The sequence below is a fragment of the Nycticebus coucang genome, chromosome 12 (assembly GCF_027406575.1).
Source record: "Nycticebus coucang isolate mNycCou1 chromosome 12, mNycCou1.pri, whole genome shotgun sequence".
Lineage (NCBI taxonomy): Eukaryota > Metazoa > Chordata > Mammalia > Primates > Lorisidae > Nycticebus > Nycticebus coucang.
Window position 1 is genome coordinate 107,458,017 of NC_069791.1, and position 14,440 is coordinate 107,472,456.

General features: G+C 47.4%; 1 pseudogene; it reads left to right on the top strand.

The window, feature by feature from the left end:
- Positions 1-6,146: 6,146 nt before the first annotated feature.
- Positions 6,147-7,156, top strand: LOC128562152 (cdc42 effector protein 4-like; annotated as a pseudogene).
- Positions 7,157-14,440: the final 7,284 nt, after the last annotated feature.

Consider the following 14,440-nt stretch of genomic DNA (forward strand, 5'->3'; position numbering starts at 1 on the left):
GCAGTGGCTCAAGCCTGTAATCTTAGCACTCTGGGAAGCCAAGGCGGGTGGATTGCTTGAGCTCACAAATATGAGATCAGTCTAAGCAAAAGTGAGGCCACCGAGGCAAGAGGATCGCTTAAGCCCAAATTGGAGGTTGCTGTGCACCTTGACACCACGGCACTGTACCCAGGGCAAAAGCTTGAGACTTTGTCTCAATAACTAAATAAAATAAAATAAATATAGCAGGCACTGTGGCAGGTGCCTGTAGTCCCCGCTATTTGGGAGGCTGAGACAAGAGAATCGTTTGAGCCCAATAATTTCAGGTTGCTGTGAGCAAAGACACCATAGTACTGTACTGAGGGTGACCAAATGAGACTCTATCTCACAAAAAAAAAAAAGAAATCTAGGAAGTTGGCCAGGCGTGGTGGCTCATGCCCTTTGTTGCCCTGGGTAGAATGCCGTAGCCTCATAGCTCACAGCAACCTCAGGCTCTTGGGCTTAAACAATCCTCTTGCCTCGGGCGGCGCCTGTGGCTCAAGGAGTAGGGCTCTGGTCCCATATGCCGGAGGTGGTGGGTTCAAACCCAGCCCCAGCCAAAAACAAACAAACAAAAAACAATCCTCTTGCCTCAGCCTCCCAAGTAGCTGGGACTACAGGCACCTGCAGAAGGCCTGGCTAGTTTTAGAGATGGGGTCTTGCTCTTACTCAAGCTGATCTCCAACTCCTGAGCTCAAGTAATCCATCTACCTTGGCCTCCCAGAGTGCTGGGATTACAGGTGGGAGCCACCATACTTGGCCTTCTTATTTCAAATAATAATCAGCATACCCCAGTGACCCATTACAGCATTTCCAATTCAAAAGTTAATCAATCCTCCTAAACTACTCAAGATAGGTGTCTTAAGTGTGGGAAAGCTACCTTTAAAAAACAAGAATGGGAGACATGAGGTAAAGGTCACTTAGGCCCTAAAGCAAGCAGCTGTGTCATATCAGCCCTAGCCTAACTGACTTATCTTATTCGGACTACATGGGCTCTGGGATGTAGAAGACTCTCTACCTTAGGTAAATCTTTTTTTTTTTTTTTTTTTTTTGGCCAGGGCTGGGTTTTGAACCCACCACCTCTGGCATATGGGACCGGCGCCCTACCCCTCTGAGCCACAGGCACTGCCCCTACCTTAGGTAAATCTTAAAGGTGACCTAGAACAGCCTCATTATCAGGGCTGTGCAATGGTGGCTCATGCCTATATTCCTAGCACTCTGGGAGGCTGAGGCGGGTGGATTGCCTGAGCTCACAGGTTTGAGACCAGTCTGAGTAAGAGGGAGAACCCAGCTCTAAAAGTAGCTGGGCATTGTGGGGGGCACCTGTAAGCCCAGCTATTCGGGACACTGGGGCAAGAGAATTGCTTGAGCCCAAGAGTTTGAGGTTGCTGTGAGCTATGACGCCAGGGCATTCTACTGAGGGCAATAAAGTGAGACTCTGTCTCAAAAAAAAAAAAAATTATCATACAGTTTATACCCTCCCTGATGGGCTCTCAGAAGGAGTCCTGGGGGTTCAGCATGCACAGTAAGATTCTTTTGTTCAAGGAGCAGTGGCTCACGCCTGTAAAACTAACACTCTGAGAGGCCGACACAGGTGGACTGCTTGAGCTCAGGAGTTTGAAAGCAGCCTGAGTAAGAGTGAGACTCCATCTCTAAAAATAGCCAGACGTTGTGGCAGGCGCTTGTAGTCCCAGCTACTCAGGAAGCTGAGGCAAAAGAATTGCTTGAGCCCAAGAGTTTGAGATTGCTGTGAGCTATGATGCCACAGTACTCTACCAGGGGCATCAAAATGAGACTCTGTCTCAAAAAAAAAAAAAAAAAATACTCTGGTTCAGGTGACCCCTGAACCATGAGGGAGGCCTGACCCAGGTGGTATAAAAGAGAACCACAGCTCATAACCCTTTCTTCTTGGCCTCTTTGCCTACTTGACCTGGAAATGGAGACCCATTTGCTGTCTATGCTGAATGCATCTCGAGTTGTAAATTTTCTTACTTTGTAAGACTTTCTTTCTCTTTCTCAATAAACTCTCTTTCATCCTTGCCTTGCTTTGGGGTATCTGGTCATTTTTTGACCAAGAGCGCTCTGGAACTGAGAACCCTGGCAGCTGCCTGAGACCTTGACGTTTTAGGCTTCGGGCAGCTGCCTTGAAACCCAACAGGGTCACTCAAGAAGCTGGATGATGAGGAGGACCAGATGAACCAAGATGACCTTACTCATATGTCTGGCAATGAGGCTACTGTTGGACAGGGCACCTTGTTCCTCCTCCACATGGCTTTCTTTCATTTTTTTTTTTTTTTTTTTTTTTTTGTAGAGACAGAGTCTCACTTTATGGCCCTCGGTAGAGTGCCGTGGCCTCACACAGCTCACAGCAACCTCCAACTCCTGGGCTTAAGCGATTCTCTTGCCTCAGCCTCCTGAGTAGCTGGGACTACAGGCACCCGCCACAACGCCCAGCTATTTTTTTTTTTTTTTTTTTCTTGGTTGCAGTTTGGCCGGGGCCAGGTTTGAACCCGCCACCCTCGGTATATGGGGCTGATGCCCTACCGACTGAGCCACAGGCGCTGCCCCTCCACATGGCTTTCATCTTCCTATAGGCACTGTGGCCTTGGGCCAGTGTTCGGAGAGAGCAAGGCAGAAGCTACAAGACCTTGTGAGACCTCAGCTTGAAGTTACATCATCACTTCTACCACGTTCTACTGATAAGGTAAATCATGGGCCTGTCCAAATTCAGGGGCAGAGGAATAGACTCTGCATCTTTAGATGCAAAGAGTGTCACATTACCGGAACATGTATACAAGGATGAGAGGAATTGTCACAGCCACTTTAACTACCACAAATCTCAGGTCAACATTATATTGAACTTGTTAACAAAGGAATAAGCAAAAACGAAAGAAGCCAACACAGTGCTTTTAGAGAAGAAAGGCTTAATGGGGTAAAAAAGGGAGCGGTGGTGTTTGCTTGCATTGCAAGATTAGCTTCCAGGAAGAAATACCTGGTTAAAGATTGCTAGTCTAATCATGAAGCAGGTTAAAAATTGTTAGGCCGCAAAACTCTCATGACTTCATTAATTGGGTTAATTTCTAACTTCACAAACAAGGCTGTGAATCAGATATGTCACCAATTACCTTCAACATCAAAAAATAAAATTCCACTTTTATCAACAAATGCTCAAGTTGTTATCAGTTTCTGGACAACGTCACTTGGCTTTTCTTCAGTTTTTAGACTTTTTCTCTTCTTAACTCATATCCCTTTTGACATACTCAGTCACTAGACACAACCTTGCTTCCTGGATAAACACACCATTGTAAACATAAAATGTCTGTTGAGTTACCTAATATATACAATTAAATATTTCCTACCAAGCAACCCTATTTGCAATTTTTTTTACTCTAATGCTGCACAGATATATTTAACAGTACACATCCAAATCTAATCATAATTTCCTTGCCTTTCTAGCTTTTTTCTTGGTCTATTTTAATTTAATTTTAGTTTAATTTAAAGACAGGGCCTCACTATGTTGCTCAGGCTGGAGTGCAGTGGCTGTTCACAGGGGTGATCCCACTACTGACCAGCATGGCAGTTTCATCCTCTCCATTTCCAATCTGAGCCAGTTCATTTCTCCTTAGGCAACCTGGCGGTCTCCTGCTCCCAGAAGGTCACCATATTGATGCCAAACTTAGTGCATCAGAACTTAGAGTCCAGAACACCTGAGCTCAAGTGATCCTCCTCCCTCAGCCCCCAAGTAGCTAGGGCCACAGGCACAGACAGCTAACCCAGTTTTCAGTGGTTGTCTTGGCACTACATCACACCTAGTGGTTATGTTTGTTAGGATCCTCCAAGAAGCAAGCAATGGAAAACCACATTTATTGATTTACACTATAATGGGAGTGTATTGCTTAACAAAGTACATCCAGTGATAGATCAGACTTTGGCTGACACCTGATAATTCAACTCAGCCATGTTTCTTTCCAACTTTTTTTGCATCCTCTAAAATTGGCTTCAAACAAAGGGTTCCTCCTACTATGGTCAAAAGACAGCTGACCAGAGCTTCAGGGCTACGTCCTGTGTTCTTTCCTATTAGAAGAAGCGCCCTCTTTCCCAGAATATACCAGCATCTCATTACCTCTCAGTGGCCCAAATCTGGTCATGTGCACATTCTTAAGCCAATCATCAAGTTCTGGGTAATGAAGTTGGTTCTTGCTTTTATCTTAAGCTCATCAGCCACCACACCTGAATCTGTAGGTGGGTTTAATCCCACCTAAACTGGCTGGGTTTGCTCAAAGAAACCCAGTGGGCTGATGCCAATGCTAGGTAGCAACTAATGATATTCTATTAGAATGACATCACTTTATTTATGTATTTTTTTTTTGAGACAGAGTCTCACTATTTCACCCTTGGTAGAGTGCTGTGGCGTCACAGCTCACAGCAACCTCAAACTCTAGGGCTTAAGCGATTCTCTTGCCTCAGCCTCCCAAGTAGCTGGGACTACAGGCACCTGCCACAACCCCCGGCTATTTTTTTGTTGTTGTTGGAGTTGTCATTGTTGTTTAGCTGGCCTGGGCCGGGTTCAACCCTGCCAGCCTTGGTGTACCTGGCTGGTGCCCTACTCACTGAGCTACAGGCACCGAGCCAGAATGACATCACTTTAAATAGTGAGATGTTGTAAGATATATTTTGCCGCGGACCACCCTGTCGGTGGGCTTCAGTCCGAGGGAGAGCAGGGAGAAGAAGCGAGGAAGGTTGAGAGGTCCGCGCAGGAATGACAGTCTGGCACACCACGGGTGGGTGTATGCAGCTGCAAATTTACTGTGAAACTTATGCAAGTACTTATACACTTCTGCTCACAGGCAGGGGGGCGTCATGGGTTACACAAGGGTCATTTTGAATTACTGGGAAAGTTACAAATTTTTTCTTTACGGTTGCAGTTTTCGTGCTTAGGTAAGCTCTGATTGTTTTAGATATTTTTGACAATGTAATTACTCTGTCTCTGTTCGTAATTGATGACAGCTAAAAGCATACCTAAAATAAACAGTACAAAATTTAACTCACTCATGGTTGTGAAATTGTTTTACTCCTAAATCATTGGTATTTACTGTGATGGTATTTATTGCTTAAACGTTTTAGTGCCTGACTTATAGGCGGCACTGAGCCTAGCAGGCTCGTGCCTTATCTTATCCTGTAGTGCCGTGGGTCCAGCCTTGAGAAAGCACATTGTGATTAGTATCAGAGCACACAGACCTATGCTAAAGAAAAACAAAGTAATAAATTTTAAAGGCTGCCACGGTCGTTCAAGCTCCTGCGGGTGACTTGGCACGTAGAGCACCGTTTCTGATGCCGTTTGTGCAGGGGTCGCTGGGGGCGAAGCTCTGTGGAGCACAAGCCTCCTTACCGGCGTTCTAAAACGCGGTCAGCGCCGCCTCACTACGGCTGTGGTGCTGTGGGTGCGGCAATATTTCTCTTTCATTATTTAATTAATTAATTAATTTATTTATTTATTTTTGAGACAGAGTCTCACTATGTCGCCCTGGGTAGAGTGCCATGGCGTCACAGCTCATAGCAGCTCAAACTCCTGGGCTTAAGCGATTCTCTTGCCTCAGCCTCTGAAGTAGCTGGGACTACAGGCACCTGCCACAACGCTGTGGGATGTATTTCTATCTTCAATGACTTATTAGGACAAAAATTAAAATGCAGGGCGGTGCCTGTGGCTCAAAGGAGTAGGGCACTGGCCCCATATGCTGGAGGTGGCAGGTTCATACCCAGCCCCCGCCAAAAACGAAAAAAAAAAAATGAAAATGCAGTTGATTCTCAAACAGCATGAATTTGAGCTGCATGGGTACACTTATACATAGATTTTTTTTTTTTTTTCAGTAAATACAGTATATTAAGGTCCCCAGCGGTTGCCAGCCCTGAAAGCCTCAGCACCAGGGCCAGACCAACGCCGGCCCTGCCCAAGCGGAACCTACCGAGGGGGGAGAGCAGCCACGCCAGCTTGGCCCTTGGGTCTCCGGGGACCCAGCCCTGTGATCTCCTCGTGACTTCCCCCTCCACCCACTGGACTTGGACTTGAGGTCTGAACCCAGACTCATCTGCTACCTGGGTGGGACCCTCCTCCTCACCCATCTGGCAAGATGTGGACCCTCAAGCAGCTGGTGTCCAGCTGGGTGCACTCCAAGCGCTGTTCCCAGGTGGACCCCGAGGCTGAGAAGATCAGCGCCCCGCCGGGTGACTTCGGCCACACCATGCATGTGGGCCGGGCCAGAGACGCCTCTGGGGACACCGCCTTCCTCAATAGCAAGGCTGGTGAGTTGGACGGGGGTCCTTGGACGAACAGGCCTCTTCCTTGTCTTCCAAATGCAGCCTCCTGTCCCGGAAGTTTCGGGGCAGCAAATGGTCACAGTCGGTGACAAGAGGGGATGGGGAGAAGAGGGACATGCTGGGCTCCCTGCAGGACTCGGCCATCTTCATCAAGAACGCCATGTCCTGCCCCAGCTCAACAAAAAGGAGGCTGCAGAGAAGGGCCCCGGCAAGCTATCCAGGAGCCCGTCGTCCAGCCCGGTGAAGACGGCCACCGCCAGGGAGGATGTCAGGGAGGCCATACCGCCAGGGAACGGGCCCCTGGGCCCCCACTCCCCTGACCCGCTTCTCGACGAGCAGGCCTTTGGGGACCTAACAGATCTGCCCATCGTGCCCAAGGCCAGCTATGGGCTGAGGCATGGGGAGTCCGTCATGTCCTTCCACATCCACCAGGGGCCCTCCATGCGGGGCAGGGTCCTCAGCATCCTAGACCAGGAGGAGTGGGACCCCACAGAGGAGGATGGCCGCTACCATGGCAGCAAGGGCCCTGACTCTGTTCCCCAGGGTCCCCTCCCTTGGCGAGGCAGGAAGGCAAGGCCGGCCAGGTAGTGCTCTGGAGGATGGGGGGTGGGCGGCGGCCGTCCCCAGCCCTGGCTCAGCCCGCAGTGTGGGCAGCCGCACCCCGCGGGACAGCAGCTCCCTGTCCAGCTACACCTCGGGGGTCCTGGAAGAACGCAGCCCTGCCTTCCGGGGCCCAGGCAGGGCTCGGGCCGCTCTCACCAGGCAGCCAGACAAGGAATTCTCCTTCATGGAGGAGGAGGAAGACGAGGAGATCCGAGTATGAGGCCCAGGCTGCTCTGAGGATTGGCTGCATCTTCTCCCTGCCCCCACTCACTCTGACCTTTGACCTCATAGTGCAGGGGCAGCCAAGAGCCTTGTGCATCTGGCCACAGACCCTGGACCTTGCGGATCAGTGAGGAAGGATAACGGCCTGATCTGAGGGCCCTCAGAGGACCCAGGAAACTTCACCATGTACATCCTACCATTCCTGAGGCTGTGTCCTTGAGGCAAGAGTCAGTTTTCCTCCCTTGGACTCCCTTTTCTTCACTTTGGTCTCAAATGGATGCCACATGTGTCAAACTGAGTTCCTGCCATGTGCAGCCCAGAGGCAGCCTTGGCTCCCCACTGGTTTTTCTGCTGTGACCAGTGCTTATGGCTGATGTAGTACATGCAGCAGAAGGGAGGGGGTGGTCACACTGCCAGGCTGGGCCCCTGCACCGAAAGCCCGGGGCTCCTTGGAGCTGACCTGGACTGGAGGTGGGGGTGAGGGCCGCCCCAAATGTGTACACTAAATGCAGCCCCTTCCAGGGAAAGAGAACAGAACAAAAAAAAGGGGGGGGGGGAAGCCCCTAGGCATCTTGGATTTTCAAGAAGGGCTCCTCCCAGGATGACCCTAGGGGTTGGTTTGTTCTTTATTATTATGTTTAAATTCTTCCAGAGTAATGTCAGGATGGTGTTCATAGTTCTGTCCCCAGAAGGGGACTCAAACCCTTTTAGAAAACCTTGCTACAAAGTCTCCTCCTGGAAATTCAAGTGACTATCAGCACACTTAAGTCTGGGGACAACCTTTGGCAAAGAAACCAGCTCGACAATGTTAGCACCTGCCAACTTTATTCTTTATTTAGAACTACCTTGTTTCCCCAAAAATAAGACAGTGTCTTATTTTAAGGTGTGCTCCCAAAGATGCACTAGGTCTTATTTTCAGGGGACGTCTTATCTTTCCTGTAAGTAGGTCTTATTTTCGGAGGATGTCTTATTTTCAGGGAAACAGGGTATATGGAGGCTGTCTGTGTTTGGTTTCCCCCCACCCCATGGCTATTAACAGCAGAAGGCCAGTGTAGAAAAGTCCTGGAGAATGTTATTTTCTCTTCTTTTTTTTTTTTTTGAGACAGAGCCTCAAGTTGTTGCCCTGGGTAGCGTGCTGTGGCATCATAGCTCACAGCAACCTCCAACTCCTGGGCTCAAGCGATTCTCCTGCCTCCACCTCCCAAGTTGCTGGGATTACAGGTGCCCACAAGCATGTTATTTTCTAAAAAGAATATTTCATTCCTATGGGGGTGGGGGTAGCTGCTCCTGGCTGGGCCTGCCCTCCCCTCTCCTTCCCTGGGTCCTGGCTACTTCCCCTTCCTATCTTGGGCCCCGCTCCCACTTCTGAGGCCAGGTCCCTGAGGTTAGGGTTGCCAGATTTAGCAAAAAGCAGAACAACCCAGAATGCCACGTTGAAATTTAAATAAAAGAACATTTTTTAGTATGAAATAAATACAGTATATTGAGAAATTTTTTGGACAAACTGCACAGGTTAAAAATATAGAGAAAAACTAATAAAAAGATATCTCGTGAATGCATAAAATATATATAGATATTGTCCACTTTATCACTTAACGACCATAAATATACACATACCTATTACAAAAAGTGAAAATGTATCAGAAAGAACACAGACTGTCTATGGTGCCATTTGCAGTTGAGAGAAAGGTAAACAAACAAAGATGCAGAATTGAATCATAATTGCATCAAAATGACTGTAATGCAGACGGATACTGAAATTTTGCAGCCACCTCCTGTTGTTATTACGGAGAAGTCAAGTGTTGCAAGTATCTGCTTTAAAAGTTGTGTAACAGGCCGTGATCATATAGTGGTTAGTACTCTGCGTTGTGCTCGTAGCAATCTGGGTTCGCATCCGAGTCACAGCACCAAAAACTAAAAAAAAATCATGTAACACTAGTTATCTCCGCATGAGCAATTTATCTCTCCTGGAGACTTTGTATCACAGAAAAACGTACAATCCTGTAAACCTTGAATAACACTAAGGGAACCACACAAAATGACAGTAGTGATGCTGCAAGTGCCCCCCAAAAAGCAGAGAGAAGTCAAGACATCACAGGTGAAAGTGACTTGCTTGTCAATGCTGCATCTTTATTTGTTTACCTTTCAACTGCTTGACTTGCTTGTTGTGTGCCATAGATTATGGTCTGCAGCTACTGTTGCTGCCATGTCAGCCGTGATTCATCTTGTAAACAAACAATATGAACTTATGGTATTGATAAATATTGTACAGTCCCATAAAAGCATTTTCCTTTCCTTATGATTTCCTTTTTTTTTCTTTCTGTTTTTGCAGAGTGCCATAGTGTCATAGCTCATAGCAACCTCAAACTCTTGGGCTCAAGCCATCCTCAGCCTCCCAACCAAGTCGCTGGGACTACAGACACCTGCCAGAATGCCCTGCTAGTTTTCTTTTCACGTCCTTATGATTTTCTTTCTTTCTCTTTCTTCCTTTCCCTTTCCCTTTCCTTTCTTGCCTCAAGCTGTCGCCCTGGGTAGAGTGCAATGGCATCACAGCTCACAGCAACCTTCAACTTATGGGGTCAAGAGATTCTCTTGCCAAAGCCTCCCAAGCAGCTGGGACTACAGGCGCCTGCCACAATGCCTAGCTTTTTTTTTTGTAGTTGTTGTTTGGCAGGCCCAGGCAGGATTGAAATACGCTAGCTCTGGTGTATGTGCTGGCGCCTTAGTTGCTTGAGCTACAGGCACCGAGTCTCCTTATGATTTTCTTTTATCACCCTCGGTAGAGTGCTATGGCGTCATAGCTCACAGCAACATCCAACTCCTGGGCTTAGGCGATTCTCTTGCCTCAGCCTCCCGAGTAGCAGGGACTACAGGCACCCGCCACACGCCTGGCTATTTTTTTGTTACAGTTTGGCCAGGGCCGGATTTGAACCTGCCACCCTCAGTATGGGGGGCCGGCGCCCCACCCACTGAGCCACAGGCCGCCCTCCTTATGATTTTCTTTCTTTTTTTTTTATTGTTGGGGATTCATTGAGGGTACAATAAGCCAGGTTACACTGATTGCAATTGTTAGGTAAAGTCCCTCTTGCAATCATGTCTTGCCCCCATAAAGTGTGACACACACCAAGGATGATTTTCTTAAAAACATTTTCTTTTCTTTAACTTAACTTTATTGTAAGAATCAATATACAATACATACAACATATAAACTATGAGTTAATAGACTATTTACTTATCAGTGAGGTTTCTGGTCAACAGTAAGCTGTATTATAAATAGTAGCTAAGTTTCAGGGAAGTCAAAAAGTCATATACATCTTTGCGTGGGGAGCAGCACCCCTAATCCATGAGTTGTTTAAAGTAACTGTATGGGTGGAAAGCTTTGTAAAAGTATTTCTGTACCTAACTCACATTAATGAGGAGGAAATGCTGTAGTTGATTTATTGTATACCGCCTCTCATACGAATCCTCCTAGGAAATGAAAGTAACAAGTCTTTGTTGCCCTTAGTAGAATGCCATGCCATTACAGCTCACAGCAACCTCAAACTCTTAGGCCCAAGCCATTTTCTTGCTTCAGCCTCCCAAATAGCTGGGACTACAGATGCCTGCCACAATGCCAGCTATTTTTAGACAGAGGTCTCCTTTTGCTCATGCTAGAAGTCTTTTTTTTTTTTTTTTTGAGACAGAGTCTCAAGCCGTTGCCCTGGGTAGAGTACCATACCATCATAGCTCACGGCAGCCTCCAACTCTTGGGCTCAAGCAATCCTCTTGCCTCAGTTTTTCTATTTTTAGTAGAGACAGGGGGTCTTGCTTTTGCTCAGGTTGGTCTCGAACTCATGAGCTCAAGCAATCCACCTGCCTCGGCCTCCCAGAGTGCTAGGATTACAGGTATGAGCCACTGCACCTGGCCAAGTCTTTTTCCTTTTCTTTCTTTCTTTTTTTTTTTTTTTTTTGAGGTAGAGCCTCAAGCTGTCAGCCTGGGTAGAGTGCCATGGCATCACAGCTCACAGCAACCTCCAACTCCTGGGCTCAAGCCATTCTCCTGCCTCCGCCTCCCAAGTACTGGGATTACAGGCTCCTGCCACAGCACCTGGCTATTTTTTTGATTGCAGCTGTCATTGTTGTTTGGCCAGCCCGGGCTAGATTCGAACAGGTACATGTGGCTGGTGCCTTAGCTGCTTGAGCCACAGGTGCCAAGCCCCAGGTCTTTTTTTTTTTTTTGTAGAGACAGAGTCTCATTGTACCACCCTCGGGTAGAGTGCCGTGGCGTCACACGGCTCACAGCAACCTCTAACTCTTGGGCTTATGCGATTCTCTTGCCTCAGCCTCCCGAGTAGCTGGAACTACAGGCGCCCACCACAAGGCCCGGCTATTTTTTTGTTGCAGTTTGGCCGGGGCTGGGTTTGAACCCGCCACCCTTGGCATATGGGGCCGGCGCCCTACTCACTGAGCCACAGGCGCCACCCGCCAAGTCTTTTTTCTTACAGGCGTGAGCCACTGTACCTGGCCAAGTCTTTTTTCTATCAACTCATTCAATGACCCAGCAACCCTAACTCCTTTTCCTTTGTAATCTATTTTGATGCCAGTGGCCAGGCTCTCTTCCCTTTTTCTCTACTTAATTTATTTGGGAAAATATCTGAGACATTTTCTAATTCCTAAGAATGTTAGGTGGGTCTTGGCAACTTCTGGCATGCCAAGAATTCAGGATAAAGGTGAGAAAAGATTTTCTGGGACTTACTGAGCAAATAAGGGTGGAGGACTTACAGGATGGATAATGGAGATAGCAAGATCAGGTGTGCCTCACCATCACCTCTATGCTCTACACGGGCTTAATAGAACCAGAGCAGAGTTCAGAAGATGAAACCTGGCCTCTGGCTTACCAGCTCTGTGGTTGAGGATGTATCATCCACCCCATGATAGGATCTTGGTCTGGGGTTCATTTGATAAAATATACCACTTTAGCCCTGTTCCATCACATCAGCATTCTTCCAGAATGTTTATTCTTTTCACTTCTCGCTTTTACCAGTTTCTATAACCCAAACAGACTCCACAAGAAGCCAACTAACTTTCTGCCTACGAGGCCAGTCTATAGAGAGCAGTGTTCAGAGGTGCTAACCCTGACTTCTCAGTCCCACCACTGATTTCAAAGGATGGCGTCTATGTGTCATATTCTACCTCATCAGCAAATGTGTCCTTGCACCTGTGCCTGTAGGTACACACCCATAAGGATTTTGGGGCTAGTCTCTGGCTTTGCTGTTAGAATAATGGGTAGCAGAAGAAAAGTCATAAATAATACCCAGAGCCTTCCCCAAAACCAAGGACCAAGGGATCCCACACCAGATAAGAGAAGAGGCTCCCAGGCTACTGACCAGGGCACCTTTGTCTACCATCCACTTATTTCCGTTGTCAACCCGGTTGAGAAACAGAGCCTTCAGGTATGCCAGCAAAAACAAAAGTCATGGCAACATGTGTGGCCTGTGATCTTCAGAGAGGATTACAGGAGGTTTTACACATTTCTTCCCCCCACGCCCTTTTTCTTTTTTCTGAGACAGAGTCTCATTCTGCTGCCCAGGCTAATGTGCTGTGGTGTCAGCCTAGCTCACAGCAGCCTCAAACTCCTGGGTTCAGGTAATCCTCTTGCCTCAGCCTCCCAAGTAGCTGGGACGACAGGCACTTGCCAGAATGTCTGGCTAATTTTTCTATTTTTTATAGAGATGGGGTGTTACTCTTGCTCAGACTGGTCTTAAACTCCTGAGCTCAAGGGATCCTCCTACCTCAGCTTCCCAGAGTGGTAGGATTACAATCGTGAGCCACTGTACCTGACCCTGTTTACACATTTCTTTAAAGGGGAAAAGGAATGAGGTAGTGAGACAAATGGTTACATTCTCTTAAGATCTTAATAGCACCCAGTAAATCTATGCTATACATAAGACAAGGTAAACATTCAAAAAAGGGGGAGTTAAGGAAGAGCTAATTATGCTGATGTCTCAGGGTGGAGGGACGATTGATCTCATCTGGTCTTTGTTCCGCACCTGGGAAGATAAGGTTGTAACAGACACTGTTAGTGTGAAATTTAACAGTCTTGAGTGTCCTGGATAAGGAGTTAGGCTGAGGTTACAAATCTAAATATACAATTATGATGTCCTTGTTTATGAGAGGATAGACATCTTAAAAGGCTAAGGGGTCAGCAAAGAATTTTCTGTATGAGTAATTTGTGAGGGCAGTCATCCAGAGATGATGAGGTCTTGTGCCTTTTTTAGGAGTCAGGCAATGTATAACACTTTGACTGAAGATTTGAGAAAAACAGCAATCTATTCTAGCAAATGATGGCAGTGTTGCTTGATTGGGCTTTGGCACAATGAATTTGGGGGTTCTGAGATTTTTTTTTTTTTTTTGAAACAGGGTTTCACTATGTCACCCTCGGTACAGTGCTGTGGCATCACAGCTCACAGTAACCTCAAACTCTTGGGCTTAAGCAATTTTCTTGCCTCAGCCTCCAAAGTAGCTGGGACCACAGACCCCTGCCACAACACCCAGCTATTATTTTGTTGCAGTTGTCATTATTGTTTAGCTGGCCTGGACTAGGTACAAACCCGCCAGCCCTGGTGTATGTGACTGGTGCCCTAACCACTGAGCTATGGGCACCAAGTTGGGTTTGGAGATTTTAGGTTTTGTTTTACACTGTAAACAGGAATCTGATTGTTCTACCTAGCCATCAATATGAAGCCAAGCCCAGCACCTCTTGGGTGGCTAGCAATTAGTAAAAACCAATTCTGTTGTCTGTGACCACTCTGACCAAGGCCTCCAGGCTGGTTTGCTGGGAGCCTGAGACTTGAGCCACTTTGCTGGCTACTTGGTATGGCAAGGTGAGAGATCGCATATGAATCTCACCAGTTCAGTGACACGTAACACAGAAATGAAGCCCCATGTGAAGCTGGAGTATCATGTATCCAGGCCAGGCCTGAGGATGGTTTTGGATCCTAGGAAGGGAGTCCTGGAAAACTTAAAATGGCCTAGTGACCACCCCAGGGTGAAGATCATACTCAAAGGATGTGGTCCATTTCAGGAAGTGTCTGACAGTGACCATGGTCACAGTTGGAGGCTTTCCTCTCTACTCGTGGGCAAAAGATTTGAGTATTGTGGAAGAAGACTTGCGTCTGTCACTGAGACCAGGGAGTGTACATGGCCCTGGAGAGAAGACAGGTACTCTGTAGTACCCTCTGGGACCGTTCTTGGTAGGCACTGGGTGGGAGACATGATGGAGTATGCCAATGGGCCAAGGGAG